Consider the following 16139-nt stretch of genomic DNA (forward strand, 5'->3'; position numbering starts at 1 on the left):
TCATTGACGTGTAACACTCAAAAGTTGCCATGCAATTCTTTTGGTTAGGAAAAGGTAACTTTACTATAGGTACTATATCTGTATATGTAACAGAGTGAGGGGATTGGGTAAACACTGTCAGGTGGGCATCTAAGCCTCTCCTCCAAAAGGGACTACTGCAGACGTCACTAAAAGTACGACATCCCATTGGTTCTACTAACTATAGGACCCTAGATTATTTGGTCCATTGTGATTGGATTGGCACCAACTCCATGCATACTTTTCTACTTTGCTTAGCAGCACGCAGAATGGCCGGCCAGGTGCGGGGTGCCCCTTAGTTACCTGGCCTTCCTCCAGTCCTTGTTACAATCAATCATAACTTTAGTAGCCATGTGTCAATTAGTTCTCTGCGGTTGGCCTCGAAACTGCATCTTCTGTCTGGAAAAGGTTCTTATATCTCCATCTGGCCTGGCGCCATGCTGTCATAAATCACCAATGTATCAATTGAAAAGGATACGGTGACCAAAAAAGGATACAATTGGTAGGGCTCTTCGAGATCCTTTTTCACACGACTTGATTGTAGGTAGGTCAAATTAGACCTTCCAAATGATACAACTCTCTGACTGATGAAACAGGCAGAGAGATGGATCACTGGAAAGGGCGTGGGTATTGTATCCGAAGTACGCCTAGGATAGATAAAGTATCATAAGAAACTGTCCCAAACTCAAATCACTATGATAGCACAGTATTAGCATTAATTCAAAACACTGACCTTATGGCAACAAACTGAAGTATTCAACGAAAGTCTCTTGAAGAAAACCAGGAGTTCAACCAACGACAAAGAAGGGGAAGATTATTAAGGGAGACTTATCCCGAACGGCACGAGGCTCACGCTAGATACCGTGTTGGTGCACCACAGGATAGCGTCCAAAGTACTGTGCACAATCACCTTCCAATAGTTCATGAAATACTTCCTTTCCCACGAAGAACAAAAATTAGAAGTTCACCTGTTAACTGTCACAGGTACCAAAGGTTCAAAGTAGTTCAGAAAACCACGTGCAGGATTGCACGCGACAGCGTACACGCAGCCAGGACAGCCGCGCTTGGAGACAGCGTTTCCACGTGGAGATTTAGCACGCAAACAGGATACACGCAGCCCAGGACAGCCGTGCTTGAAGACAGCGTCCGCGTGGAGATTTGGCACGCGAACAGGATACACGCAGCTCAGGACAGCCGTGCTTGCAGACAGCGTCCGCGTGGAGATTTGGCACGCGAACAGGATACATGCAGCCCAGGACAGCTGCGCTTGCAGACAGCGTCCGCGTGGAGATTTGGCACGTGAACAGGATACACGCAGCCCAGGACAGCCGCGCTTGGAGACTGCGTCCCCGCGGAGAATTGACACGCTAACAGGATACACGGCTCCAGGAATTAGCGTGTGGAGGAACACATGCTCCAGAAGGCCAAAGAAGTTGCTGAAGGGAATGCGAGGACGCAGGTCCGGAGTTCAGCTACAAAACGCCAAAAATGAATTAATCAGAAGCAGCGATCGACGTTTCCACGCTGCTTATGTATGTACTGCAGTGATACACGTGACGGAACTAAGTCACGTGAATTTAACGACGTGAAAAATGCAGACGTTTTCCGGGAAATGCATCGAACAACCTCCATTTCGAATAGAATGGTCTAGCGGTTCTATGGGCGTAACTCATTTTGTATGGAGAGGTCGTTCCCGGTCCAGAGATATGTCCAGCAGGCATGAAACATGCGTAGGTAGGAACCCCCGCTTCTTCTTGCTCGGCTTGTCACGTGATTCAGACACCGTGAATTTGCCTCTTTTCCATCAATTCATGTATTTGATTTTCGTTTCACCCACCACCGGCCTTCGCCGCCTTATCTCGACCTTTCAGAGGCAGGATATTCTGTTCTTAGTTTCAATTAGATGTAGCTACTGCTCGTTTCTTCTATTGGTATGACCTTGGCTCTCCTGGCACGAGTTGCCTCTGCTGAGTTTCGTTTCAGCCGTCTCTTCTCGTTTTTGCTAAATAAGAAGCTTTCTCGTGTGGCCTTTAGTAACCTGGATTGTTTCTGTTTCTTGTGCAAAGTAGAAATATACTTATTATAAAGTGCTTAGTTTGAGGTAGATTATTTATAAAGGCGCTTGCCGCACTATTCTTCTACTAAGCATAGCAAGCCGCACTGTTTTCTTAGCTTTCTTGCGGGTCCAAGCATATTTACAGGTGTAAACTGGTCGAATATCTTCATCTTGCTTACAGCTTAAACTTCTTGCATTTTGACATCGTCCTTTCACTTTAGGTTCACAATATCCTTATTCATGGCATTTCATCTCTTTGCATAATTCTCTGGTTGTCATTTCTCCTATCTGTGAGTGAATCCGGGCTCTTGTGACGTCACCATTTGTCTTCTATTAAGGCCTTTTTGGTTTCTTCAGGGACTGTACTTAGGCGATCTTCATTTAATTTCATTTGTTGATAGGGTTTTCTTAATGGATACCTTACTGTCCATGGTTTTCTGGGTATTGGTACTTCAATAGGTGCTGTTCTTCTAATAGGCACTGGGCAGAGTCCTACTGCGGCTCTCTGCAGGTTAATTTGCTTGTCATACACCACACATCTCGGTGTGAACGTTCCCAGTACTTCAAAATGGACGTTTGGAGTGCAGGTTTTATTTGGGACCTCCTCTACAATTGCTCCAGGGCACCAGACCCGGGTGCTGGGCTGTTCCAGGCAGCCATGTTGATTTGAGGGCTCTCCTGAGCCCTCAACATGCGACCCATGTCTTCTGTCAAATTTTGGACCTAGTTCTCCAGTTGAAACATCCTTTCTGGTTGGTCTGGGGGTCTGGAGTCATACCTTTGCTGCTCTCGGGAAGGGTAGCTGTCCCTTCTCACAGAGTAGTCCAGGTATTGAGGGTTTGCCTGATAACCCTCCATCCTTGGTCTCCCTTCTCCCTGCTTTGGGGGTATATGTTAGGCAGAAACCTGTGCAGTTCCCTTAGGTACCACTGCAAAAAGTTTAAGACCACAGGAGTAAGCAGTAAACCCAATTGGTAGCAGTCTGCACCACCCAGATTTACCTGGTAGCTGTGGCTGAGCAGTCAGACCTCTCTCAAGAAGAGTTAGGCAGTACATAGAGTATACACAATATGGCTAAAAATACAGTAGAACAAGCAAACACTGACCAGAGCTTAAAAGTATATAATTATTTATTTAAAAACACACTTATGAAAATACACTGGCACTAATATATCAAGCAAGTTCAAACAGTCACTATAAGTACATACACCTCCCTAGTTAATTATTCGACAAGTCTAGGTTAAGACACCACTTATTAGCAAAACAGAGGTGAGCGTGTAACTGTAGATGGCACTCCAATAATTCGTTTAAAAAAAGGGAGAGAAAGACAGAGTATGGAAATAACACAGTACCAACACTTAAGAAACCACAGCAAGTCAAGAAAGGCAGGGTCTACTGTAGAGCCAAAGGTTCATAGGCCAGGCCCACTCTTGGAGAGAGCAAGGCGGAATGTGCCCAAGATCACACAGTGGAAATGCACTCAAAGTCTTAGCAGAAAAGGTCAAAAAGAGGTTGTAGTAGTTCAGAAAGGCAAAGTTAGCAGGTCTGAGGTCCACCCAGTTGGAAAGTCAAAGATTTACGGGACACATTGGACAATCCGTTGCAAGGGAGACCAGGCAGGACACAGTACCTGAAATGGTGAGAAAGGTCCCTGGCGGTGGCAGTTGTTCCTGGCAGCAGGTGAAAGTCGTGGCTTTGACCAGAGGAAGAGATGATCTCGGCGAGGAAGAAAGCTGGAGGTCGTTGCACTGTCAGGGAAGAAACCAGCCGCGGAGTTCCCGATTAAAAGTTATGATCCTTTTATCCGCGGTTAGTAGTGAAGCGTTGCTATCTGGCCGCCGGGGTGCTTGGCATGGGCGATTCGACCACGAGATGTCCAGGAAGGCGAAAAAGGCGAACTGGTTGGTCCCGCCAGCTCCAAACGGAAGAAGACTCTCCTTGAAGAAGATCTCCTTTGTCGTCGGGGAAGTGGTGAGTTCGTACAGCAGGGTTCCACCAGTGGTGTCGTCGTCGTAGATGGCTCAGCTTCTCCCCTCTTTGGATTCTTTGGGGACTGGAACTTCAGAAGTCACCACAGGACCTAAAGCCCTGATTTTATGCAGAAAAACACCCATTCAACAGCCTAGCTATCACTCAAACATGCTAAGTGGTGAGCCGGGCGGCTCACCACTGGGCCAATCACACAAGAGCGTGACTTGAGTTGCCATCCCCCTCCCACACATCCTGTAGACCCCAGAGTGGCACCATTTGGAGGGCTTCTGTGCAGAAGCCCGCCAAAAAGTGGAACAAAGGGCTCAACTTGGGTTAGAGTTTCGGAGGCGAACACAAATGCCATTTTAAAACTGAGTCCTGGCAAAAAGACCCAACCGGGGAATAAATATTAAATAAATAACCTGTGGTATCTTTAACATTGCACCAAAAAGTGGTGCGTTTAAAATCAATGGGAAAATCCCATAAGAAATATTCCGGTGAAATATTTTGCGTGGTATCCACTGCCACCAGCCAGAAACTCGACAGGGGGGGGGGACTGGACAGTTCCCCCTTGGAAAACAGACCCAGGGGCAATCGAATTACCCCTACCAGTACTTCCACAATATGATGGTTTGTACTGGTTCTGTTCATAATTTGAGACTAGTAAAGCCAATGGTGACTTTACATGCCCTGGGAGACAGTCAGTCCCAGGGTATGGAGTCTATGTTTGGGGGTCACTATGACCCCCTTGTATTACTGCACTGAGGGTGCTGTGGAACACACATACCAAAAGCACATGAAGCCCTATGGAGTAAAAGACCCCATAGCCCATAAAACTCATTCACAGTCAAAGGACATTCTCAAATCATGCCTAAGAGTGGGAGAAAAAGAGTCTCACTCTTAGCAGGAGAAACAAATAAACCCCAAAAATCCAGCAAAGCTGCTGGGGGACTCACTAGGTTTGGGAAATTAGCCTCAACAGAGAATTCTCCCTAACAGTCTATTGTCCTGAAAGCAGGGAGAGAGGATTATTCTGAAAATTGGGGTTTGGAGGGTATCTGGAAAGAAACAAGTTGGAGGGTGGGGTATTTCTTCCCTCCTGAGGGAAGTTTTGAGGGAGGTTTCCTGGGGCAGTATTTATCTGATTGGACCCCGTACCCCTTGTGCCAGGGTCCTTCGCTCATGGAAGTCCCTAACCAGCTGGGTCATTCTGTGCTTAGGTGTTCATGGAAATATGTATTAATGAACTCCCTGCTGTTTGTGCGCACCCGTCTAGAGGTCTGGGCAAATGCCCGCTTCTGTTCTTGCACAAACTCTCTAGGTGCCTGGCCTTCTCCACACTGCAGGTTGTAGGCCGCTTTGCAGGCCTCCTGAGGGTTCCTGTGCATAGAGAAATGCTTTAAGATGGCCGCCTTATAGGTAGACCATCTTTGGTCATCTTGATCCTCCAGCCCTGTAAAGAAGCTTGAGTATTCCAGGGAGAATGTCCATTTGACAAACTTCATGGTATTGTGATCATTTTTGAAGCCAAATGACATCACCTGGTCATACAATTCTAAATGCTCCCATACTGAGTGAGTGCCATTTTTGTGACATAGTGTCAAAGCTTCTGATGGCTTTTATTGGCCGAATAGGGTCTTTTACAAGACAGTCCTATTCGGCAGCCTTCTTTTCCCACTGGACCCGAGTCCACTCGCCCTCTGACTCAGAACTGCTACTATTGGTGGTCCACTCCCTGTCCTCTAGGTGCTCCCTCCCAGAATGACGGGTCTGGTCTCTTCTCTCCTGTTGTATCGTGGGCTCTATGAGTCACTTCCCTCGGGCTCCCCCTTTCGCACAGGGGACTACTCATCTTCCTCATCCCTTTTTCTGGTTGTGGTGGAGAACTGCCCCTCCCTATCCCTACCTCCCTGAATGTGTGAAGGTTTTCAAGATGCTCTTTTGAGGCCTGAACTCTGGTTCTTCTGCCTGCAAAGCGGACCAAGTGACCCTTTGTAACTGAACTTTCTGCCAGTCTAACTCCTTGATCTTCCCATCATAGGAGCCCTCCTGGTCAGAAGAATCTGCTAGGGCATTTTTAAATCGGGAAAAGGATGCATATCTGTCAATATCCGATAGGTACTGACCTTCCGGCTCAGTTATACTAAGCCTGATTGAGTCCAGCTGCCTGTTTCTCGGTTCTTTCAAACTGGCACGCATGAAGTTAGCAGCGCCCCGTGCATATAACGTGGCAAGTTGGCTTGAGGTCCCTGGTAAAGAGGACATCACACTGTGGTCTGAGGGTGGCCTTCGGGGTGGGCCAAAAGCCTGTCTGTATCTAGCCATTTACTTCTCCACATCTCTTAGATGCTTCTTTCTCAGCCCCCATCTCTTGGTGATATATAGAGACCTGAGTTTTGAGTTCTGCTACTAGGGCTTGAGAAGTTTCTATTACTTTTTTTGTGCAACTACTTGGCCACTGAGTCCCTTGTTCTCCTCACAAAGGGACTCATTTTCCTTCTGTGAAGCTTGTATTATCTGGGCATACTCGGACCTCTTCTATTGCAGGAGACTAATCTCCTCACTTTGTGCATTTTTGTCCTGTGGTGCTTGCTCTAGGTCAAATTCTGCTTGCCCCACGTCCCATTAATTTTTCATTTTCTACCCACATGTCAGTCAGTTCCTGAGAACATAACTCGCTTCTTTCCATGTCTTTCCTTAACTGGTACACTTCCTGACAGGCCATTTTTTTCCTGACACAATTTGCTATTCTCTTCGCTGAGGGGATCTCTGTCGTTTTAGAGCGCTGCGATTCTGGCGCTCCTGATCAAATTCTGCATGGGAATTGACCTCCATTATGATCAACTGACTATTCTCATTTGTCAGTTGTTTAATTTACATTTGAAATGCACAAATGTCCACTAAGCGACTCGATTGTGCACAACCTGTTCAATCAATTTTTGTTGACTGTCTTTCAGATTCTCCACACCTCCTTGATATTCCTCTCAGTGCAGAAAATCGGGACTCTCGCTCTAAATTAGTTTGCTGCTGCGCCACTAACTTATCTTTGAGCTGCTGAATAATGTTTTCTAATTTTAACTCAGAATTTGGACTCTGTTGCACTTTTTCCTCTAATTGCTGTAACTCTCTCTGTGCTTGATCCAACAACTCAGATTGGTTTTGCACAGAGGCTACACTCTCCTGGTATCTATCTTCCATGATCATCATATGGAAGTACATATATGATGTGAGCGGAGTCATTTTAATTTGCTCATCTCTGGTGATCTGTGTCATATAAAAGTCTGTCAGGTCCTGATGTAACAGGCCATTATCCCGCCACATATCCACATTTGCAGAGGTAACCTCCTGCATCATTCTAGATTGCCAGGTTTCATGCTCCCGTTATACCCATTTACGTTAATAAACAATTTGGATAGAAGGTGCTTGCTAGCCATATTGATTTCTACGGTGCTCATTATGAAATGTGTTCTGCACCGAGTATGCTCTCTATGCAAGGGCAAAATCTCAAACCCTGTTCCTGCTTAGTATGTATTCACAATGATAACTCAATGATTACTTTTATCTACACACACCGCCATGAAACCCAGGGTACAGGTTTGGATGGCGCCTTCACAATGCAATACAACTTTCCATCCACTAAATGCAACAATACCTTCAATGAATAGTATGCTCTACTGCACTGTCAAGAGTGAACACTCTTAACCAATCATGGCACGAGCTCCCAGTTTCGTTGCAGTTTATTATGCTGCACACCCAAGTCAGGGAGCCCCCCACAATGAATGTGGCGCACAATGAATCGCTTTCGTTGATATTAGGTTCTTTTTGATAAGGCCTCCAACACGTCTCGCACACAACCCCCACAAATACCCAGTGCCACAATAGACTAGGAACCAGGCCGGTGTGTATTAAATAAATGTATTAATAAATATCTTCTTAAGTCAAATTGGAATAAATAGATTATATCCGCCACCAAAGCCGTAGCAACACAAAAACAAAATAACCTTTTGCAAAGTACCAACACAGAGATGACAACAGAATATGCAGTTACAATCGTTGCCTTTTACATTACCCACCAAAACAGAAAAGAACAGTTCAAGGCCAGTGATAGCAAATTTGGTTAAGCTTTCTCCCAGCAACCCCCACCCTCCAAACATCATATGGGCTTGATTACTTTGAATGGATGGCAGAGGCAGGGAGTGTGAACACAATGGGGAAAAAAAGAAAATCGGATTTGTGGTCTAGCTCACAGAAACAATATGGGAGACAGAAAGGCAATGGGAAAATTCGTTTCACAGAGCACAAAGGTAAAATCGGTTTTGAATTTCTTAGCACAGCAGTAATGTGAAAGCTTAGGAAGAAATGGGAAATATGTTTTTCTACATCTAAAAAGGACAGGCAGGGCTTTGGGATGTAAGTCGGCACAAAAAGGGAAATTATGTTTTTGGGTTGCAATCACAGATGCAATGTGAGAAAGAAAATGCAAATGGATATTTGTTTTATAGAGCACAATGGAACAGAGGGAGAATTATGTTTTGCACAGCACAGGCACTACTGGGCTTCCCACTTCAGGTTTAACATGAAGAGGATTAATGGGGGAATTTAGCTTTTACACCCTGCGCGCACACGTGGCAGCAGAGCTTTTTGGGATTATTTCTTTTGGAAAATCTTTAGGACTTTACCAGCTCACAACACACTGGGAAAAGATTGTTGGTTTCGAATGCCAACAATACAGATTCGGTGAATGAAATGGGGAAATTAATTGATTTACTTTGATCAATATGCTAAGGATCTACACAGGCAAACAGGATTTTTCAGTGGGGAAATAACTAAAACAATGCTGGAAAAATATATAGGGCTTAAACAATCTATGGCTTGGGGTATTTCTACTTACAGGAGAGGTCTGGACTGGGCATCAGGGAGTGTCAGAACACACCACTGGGGCAGCAAGGGGTCTGTCAAGGATTTCCTCCGAGTCCTTCAAGGGGTCCCAATCAGTCTCTGTCTCCTGTTTCCATTGCAAGATTAGGCCTCTCTCTGATGGGATGTTTCTCGCCAGATTTCGGCAGCAGGTCACCTTGGAATTAGTGGGAGCGGTCCAGCTCCAAGGCAAGCTGGCTTAGTTATAAGGCAAAATACATCACTAACTTGTCATGGTTCCAGCGTAAGGGATTGGTGGAGTGTCACTACCCACCGCCCACCTGTGTGCTGATAGGACAAGGAAATAGGGGAGTGCTTTGGGTTGGCAGTGGGAGGAGAGAACTTCATCATCCCACTTTGACAGGTGGGCTTGGTCTGCATTAAGACTTACAAATCTCACTACATGGCAAATACCCTTAATTTTCACATCTTGACATGCATGAATACATTTTTGAGCACTATATTTTAAGGCGAATTACATGAGTCTAATCTGGACTCTGCATGCCTTTCCTGTGCAGAGATACAGTTTTTCCTCATGTACTCAGGAACCAGATTAGTGAAAATATGCTGTTTCTACATGCCTTCTACTAATAAAGAGGGCCTGTTTTTTTTAATCAATTGTTTCGCATCTCTGGAATTCACGAGGAGGCACAAAACACATTTTCAGTAATAACTTTAGTTGTGTTATCCCACAGAAATCGTTAGAACGGGTTGACCGTCAGCTTTAATTAAAGCCTGGAATGAATGCTTTGCGATATACACTGTTCGTTTTACATGATAAAATTCATATCTCCCATTTTAAACAAACAATGGGCAGTCCCACTACTCATTTGTTGGCCCCCACCTTTTTTAAAGTTCCAGTTCTCCTGATCAGGCATATGATGTAACCAGTGGGATCTGGGTTTACATTAACCTACCCCTTCAAGGGCCAATGGCCAAGCTAATGCACTTTTTATGGGACTTGTGAGCCGAAGGTCACAAGTCCTGCCAGAACAGACAGGGCTTTTATCAGTTCCCCACCATATTTACAATCTAAACCATTGTATTTCTTTCTATATAGTGAAGTCCTGGCTTTGCTTGATGACAACCAGGCCAGATCTTCAAGCAAGCAGGGGGGATGAATGCGGGAGGTCAGTTTCATTTCTGAAAAAACAACTTTCATGCACCCAGCCGCAAATTGCCTTTTAAACTCACTTTTTACATTTAAATAAACTCTTAGAAGGCACACAGTTTCAGCATGTATATAAGTGTCACTTCTAAGTTGTCCCTTGCGTACAGCTGTTAGATGAGAACATCATTTTCACACTTTTTGTTGTTTTGGTGAGCATTTCGCCTTGCAGATTGTCACGTTGGAGGGAAAAAAAATTACATTTTATTTATTTTACACATGAAATGAACTCTGTTTCACTGCAGCTGCAGGGGCACAATCTTGTATTTCATTTAAGATACTGTGCACTGCTGTTTCATATGTGGGGTTGCACCTTTCTGTGGATTTATCAAAACATTCTTTCCACATGTCTTTCGCTTCCTTCATGAAAGGCAGTTTGTATATTTTAGCATCTTGAAATCGGGGCCTACTTTCTTTCCTTCATGATTCAGGTTCACAAGGCCTTATGTCAGACCTCATTTCTGTGCAGGCCTTGGATTTTGGCGAGTCCTCATACTGACTCTGGTCTCTATTTCTTGCATCCAGGGGCTATAAATCACCCCATTCTTTTGTCATATTATCTGCTCAAGGTTGAACCAACCTTGCTGTATGTCTTGGACAACACATTGTTTGACTTGGGGACTTACCTTAACACAACGCAGGGCATGTTTTGGAGAAAAGAAAACCTTGGGATGGCTAACTCAGTGCCCAAGGCAATAATAAGACACAGGTTTGGCCTGACCTCCTTAGCCGCAAGGGCCACGTGGAGGAACCTGGCAGAGTTGCCAAGCTATTATAAACCCACCAATTCCTTATACCAGAGCTGGGGGATAAAACATACACGAAGCTCAGGTTCCACCATAACCGATTTCAAAACCCAAATGTCCAAAACCTTACAACTTATTGGTTCCTCGATGGAAGAACTCACAAACACGGCCATAGTCAAAAGAAAGTTTTTCAGGCATGACTGGGCTGAAACCAGGGACCTGTTGGGTACGTATTCACTTTATAATGAATATGCGAAGTTCAATGGAAAAAGGGAAAACATTTTGAAATACATCTACATGTTTCCATGCCCAATACTACGTGATGTGTACCTGCATTTCCGCCTCAATCAGCTACCAACGCTATAATGGCTAAGCAAGTGGGACCGCACAAGGGGGGAGCATAACTGTAGGTTTTCCAGAATCTACTGCGCTCGTAAAAGCTTAAAACATCTGGTGATGGATTTCCTGGCTTTAGGTGAGTCTGGAATCTGTCTACTTGGTACTTCTGAGCCGAGAGAACTTTTTTGTAATAGATTGATGTGGAGTACCCAGCAAAGCTTGATTTTACCATGTCATTTTTTTCAAAATCATATTGACAAAAATGGAAAAAGAAAATTTGATGTGAACTATTTGTGTTTTTTCCTTTTTTGTGAACGGTTTCTACACTTGTTGTATTGATTAGAACGCAATAAATAAATAAATAAAACTGCCATAAACTGTCCTCTAACCCTTGTAACCGTTGACTGCACCCCAGAGACCCTACCTTCATTTATTTTCCAGCATCACAAACTGTCTCAGAACCTTTCCTGAACTTTTAGGAATAAGGCCCCAGACAACTTAGGGAAGGACTTTTGAAGTTAGGGTTAATCATCTGTTGGCCTGTAGTGCATAAACTAATCTGTACTTTCTTTTACAGGGGTTTGATTTGTATAATGCCCTACTCTAGTCCCTGTATAGATGTAATCTATTATTAGTGTTGTGTGATACTTCTGTTAGTCATTTTTCATAGTGCTATGTGGCCATAAATAGCTATTTGTATAGATACTAAGTGTAATTTGGGATTCCCACTGTGTGTACTCATTGTGGACAATTTATGAGCTCTTGTTGTTGAGAAGTGGGCGGAACCCTCTTTTTTTAAAAGGGGGCTTGACTCAAGAGGGTAGGAGGTACAGTAGGAGAGAAAGATTGAGTCAAAGCTACCCTAACCAAAGGCGTGACATAGGGTCACAGAATTGCAGCGGAGCTAGGTAGCTGCTAGCTCAAGAGACAAAACACCTTAAAATACAGGAATATGAAACAAAGGCTTTAATTTACACTAACAAAAGATGAGCCATGTTTACAAAATGCGCCGTAGCTCTGAAGATATGCATTATTGAGTACATTATGGTCTGCATATTTGTGAGTTAGTAGGCAGAGTGACAATATTTCATGTATTGCTTTAGATGGCAATACGTTAACATTGTCGACACACAATGGTGTTTCTGGTTCGGTGTATTGATGGCAGGTGGCAGTGGCTGTATAGAGCCAAACAGCGCTGCTAGTAGTACCGAACGGTCTTCAGGACAGTTGGTTGAGGTCGGGTCGCTGTTAAGAGGAAAATATGTCCACCATGTTCAGGTAAGTGGCCGCCTAGGTTGAGGTCTTGGTTATCCAGTAGAAGATTTTAACTGGGGAGCTATCTGCGAGAGTCAGAAGCCTGGAGCTGCTCAGTAGATGAGGGAGCTGTACGGCGACAGGCGCTCTTTCCCGAAGTAAAATTAGCTGTGTCACCGGTGTCACTCAATCTTTCTCTCCCCCTTTATAAGCTCACCACCTCTTGAAACTTAGCCTAGACCTCTCGTCACTGCTACCTTGAACTGCCTTGGCTACAGCTCCCTGAGTTGTCCCTGTCACAATATAGGGTGGAATTCTATACAGAGTATAGAAATTAGTCCTAACAATGGCGCAGTGCTTGGAGTTCTCATAATGGCCAATCCGTCTTCCAAACGTCGTCCAGCAACGGAACTGTCATGACAGTCTTCGTTGAGGACTCTGCCGGCACCACACTGAAGAGTTTGGACGCCTTTGAGATAATGGCATGGAAGAGGCCAATTTCGTCTGATGGCGAAGACATGGTGGGCTCGTCAATATCCGGAGCTTCACCATCAGAGGGGACAGTCCTCATACTCATCAGTGTCTCATCAGTGTGCAAGGTATAAATTAGTTTTCAAAAAATGATTAGAAGTGTTTGCTAATTAAAATGTTCGTGATTAGCAAACAGGCCCATTTGATTAGCAGTTTGTACTAATATTTTTATTGTCACCGGAAGGTATTAGGATCCAAAACAAAAAATGTGCATCAATACAGCATTTTTGTGTACCGCGGCAGTAAGATAATAGATTTATTTTTGCAATAGACTATTTCCCCGTCCAACTGCTCATTCATATGGTATTCATCAGACACCCTCACATATTTAGCACATTGAGGTCTTGTTCCCAATGTATTTGTTTTGTAACATATTCCGATGTCAGAGCCAACAATTAGCAGTTTTTACCAATTGGATGAACTATTTAAAACTTTAAATCAAACCTATTTGGTAGCTGTAGTACCTCTACCTGCTATCAATTTATGGTCAATAGAAATAACAGAGGCATGTATTAATTGAAGCTCATTTTAGAATGTGCACCTCTTTTCGATTCAAAAGTATTTCATGATCAAATCAGTCCTTGGTTCAAGCATGCACAACTTGTACGCCTAGTTTGTGCTATCCAGAATTAGAAGATCCACTAAGATTGTAACTTTTGTGAAAGTTGAGTCATTCATAAAAGGTTATCTAGTTGTCGGGCCGGTCACATCACTATTTTCCGGGTGGGTATTAAATCCATTGTTCCTGTACATTCTGCATTGAGCAAGATGGTTAGAAAACGCATTGGATTTGCTGCTGAATGACGTTGGCATTTCATGGACTGTTGGTGGCCGGCTTCCATAGGTCTAGTTAGTCGTCTTGTACAGTGGATGAACTTGTTTTGTGTTGTAGCCTTTAAAGCAGCTGGGGTAGTTGAACCTTTCCAGCAGATCCTCTCTGACTCAATAGTAATCAGCTGTTTTATGAAGCTCTGGCTGCGCCTTCAGGCTCAGCGCTCGGGGCTGAGAGCTGCACCTGCTCCTCCGAATTACACATGGCAGGCGCCGTGGAGGAAAGAGGGACAAAGAAAGACTGGAGGACCCAGAAATCCAGTTGGCAGGGTCAGATACTGCCCATGTGCGACAAGCGGCCAGAAGCCTCAATTCTGTTTTCTGTCGCAGTAAGATAATAGTGAGAAGAACCAGGCCTTGCCAATTCTTAAAAATGCCACTAGTAATGCAGCTTAAATAATTTAGTTTATTTACTTGACCTAAAAGAAATGCACTCGACCCATATCAATGGGTGACAAAAAATGTAAGTGCGCTCTCTGTAAAATGGTGCATGTTACTACAAACCCACTTGGTTTGCCATACTGCTGCCACCCAGAAGCCGGCTATGCACAGTGATACCTATCTGACATTTACTGCTAAATAATTATAAGTTACTCAATGTAGTGACTAACGTACTCCTAGTCCATAGTTCCCTTTCCTCCATACTGTATGGGCGTCCCTAGCTAGGGACAGGAAACAACCTTTTTCACCAGAAGAAAATGTCATCCGCTTTAAATTTAGGTGCGTGCAGGGGCACAGCCCTGGGAGCATGCGCTCTCCTGACTCCACCCACCGGCGCCACTCCTCAGTCCCCTTTGACGCATCGACAATATTAAGATTGCCCAATGACACAGGTTTTATTAAGGGGGAGGATAAAGGGACGTTTGGAGGAAAGGGGACTATGGACTAGGGTAGTCACTACGGTGAGTAACTTATAATTACTCTGACGTCCCGTCCCTCCATACCGTATGGACAATCACAACTGAATGCAGCCCCAGGGAGGAGCGTTGCCCCTCTTAAGAAAACAAGTCCTTCAAACTGCCTGGCCAAAGGCCACATCCAACCTGGCACTTGCATCCAAGTAGTAGTGTTTGCAAAAGGCAGAGGGAGTAGCCCACGTAGCCGCTTTGCTGATAGTCTGCCATGGGACGTGTCTTTGAAAAGCTACCGCTGTGGCCTTGGCTTTGATGGCGTGGGTGCGCATGTTTGCTGGGAAAGGCTTGTGCTGCCCTTCGTATGCCTCCTTGATGGCTAGAACCATCCACCTTGCTATGCAATCCTTGGATGCTTGATAACCTGGTTTTGAGCCTCCAAATGTGATGAACAAAGCATCCTGTGAGATGTATTGACCCACTCTGCTATACTATGCGGCATCACTCTGCTACCTATGGTGCGAGAAACAGTAAAATAGCAGCAAAACCCTTGTGCGTGCCAAAACCTCCAAAACCGCATTTTTCATCACACAAAAAGATGGCTGCACAACCTGCCACCCATGGTGCATGTGGGGTGGGACAGAGCACATGTTGCAGAAAAAGTGCCAGTGGGCTCCATGACAAGTAAACAGAGCGCAGAGGGAGAAGCAGCGCTTTGAAAATGAAACTCCAAAATTTGCCTGTAAATTACATTTACTTTGCTGCTGAAACTTCAAAATGCCTGTACATAACATTTTCCAAAACTCAAAATCTATTAGTGCAGATGTTAGTGTGTAAGATTATTACCCAAGTAAGAAATTTAAGGAATATAGGAAATAGATAGGAGGTGCAGAGAAGAGATAAGCAATATAAAAAGTGTAACTGATAAAAAATAAGGTAACCTAATTGGGAACTAACCTTGTTTCTTATTACTCTGTGCAACCTAGGTGTCAAGGTTGCTTATCTCTCCTCTGCACCCCATATCTATTTCCTATATCCCTTAAATTTCTTACTTGGGTAATCTTACACACTAACAACTGCACTAATAGGGTGTGCCACATTTGTCCAATTTTCCTTCTTTAAAACATGAAAGCACACAGATAGCGTTTAGGTTAATGTTCCCCCTGCAAAGTTTTGTTTAAATACAATTGAGCAATCCTACACCAATGTGAGTAATCAGCAGGTTTTCGGGAATCACCTATCACTAAAACCTCTAAGGTAACCTTATTTTTATCAGTTACACTTTTATTGTATGGTTACGCACCTTCTACTTTTTAAGTTTGCTTTTGGTGGCCTAGCGCTTGCTAGTCTGGGCTTGTTTACACATTACGTCATGCACGCGCTTACGTGATGAGATCATGTGATAAACATCCCGGGTCATCAATTCCTCCTCTCCTCATTTAATCTTTTACAGTGTA

This window comes from Ambystoma mexicanum, chromosome 10 (assembly GCF_040938575.1).
Source record: "Ambystoma mexicanum isolate Mex_15411 chromosome 10, UKY_AmexF1_1, whole genome shotgun sequence".
Classification (NCBI taxonomy): Eukaryota; Metazoa; Chordata; class Amphibia; order Caudata; family Ambystomatidae; genus Ambystoma; species Ambystoma mexicanum.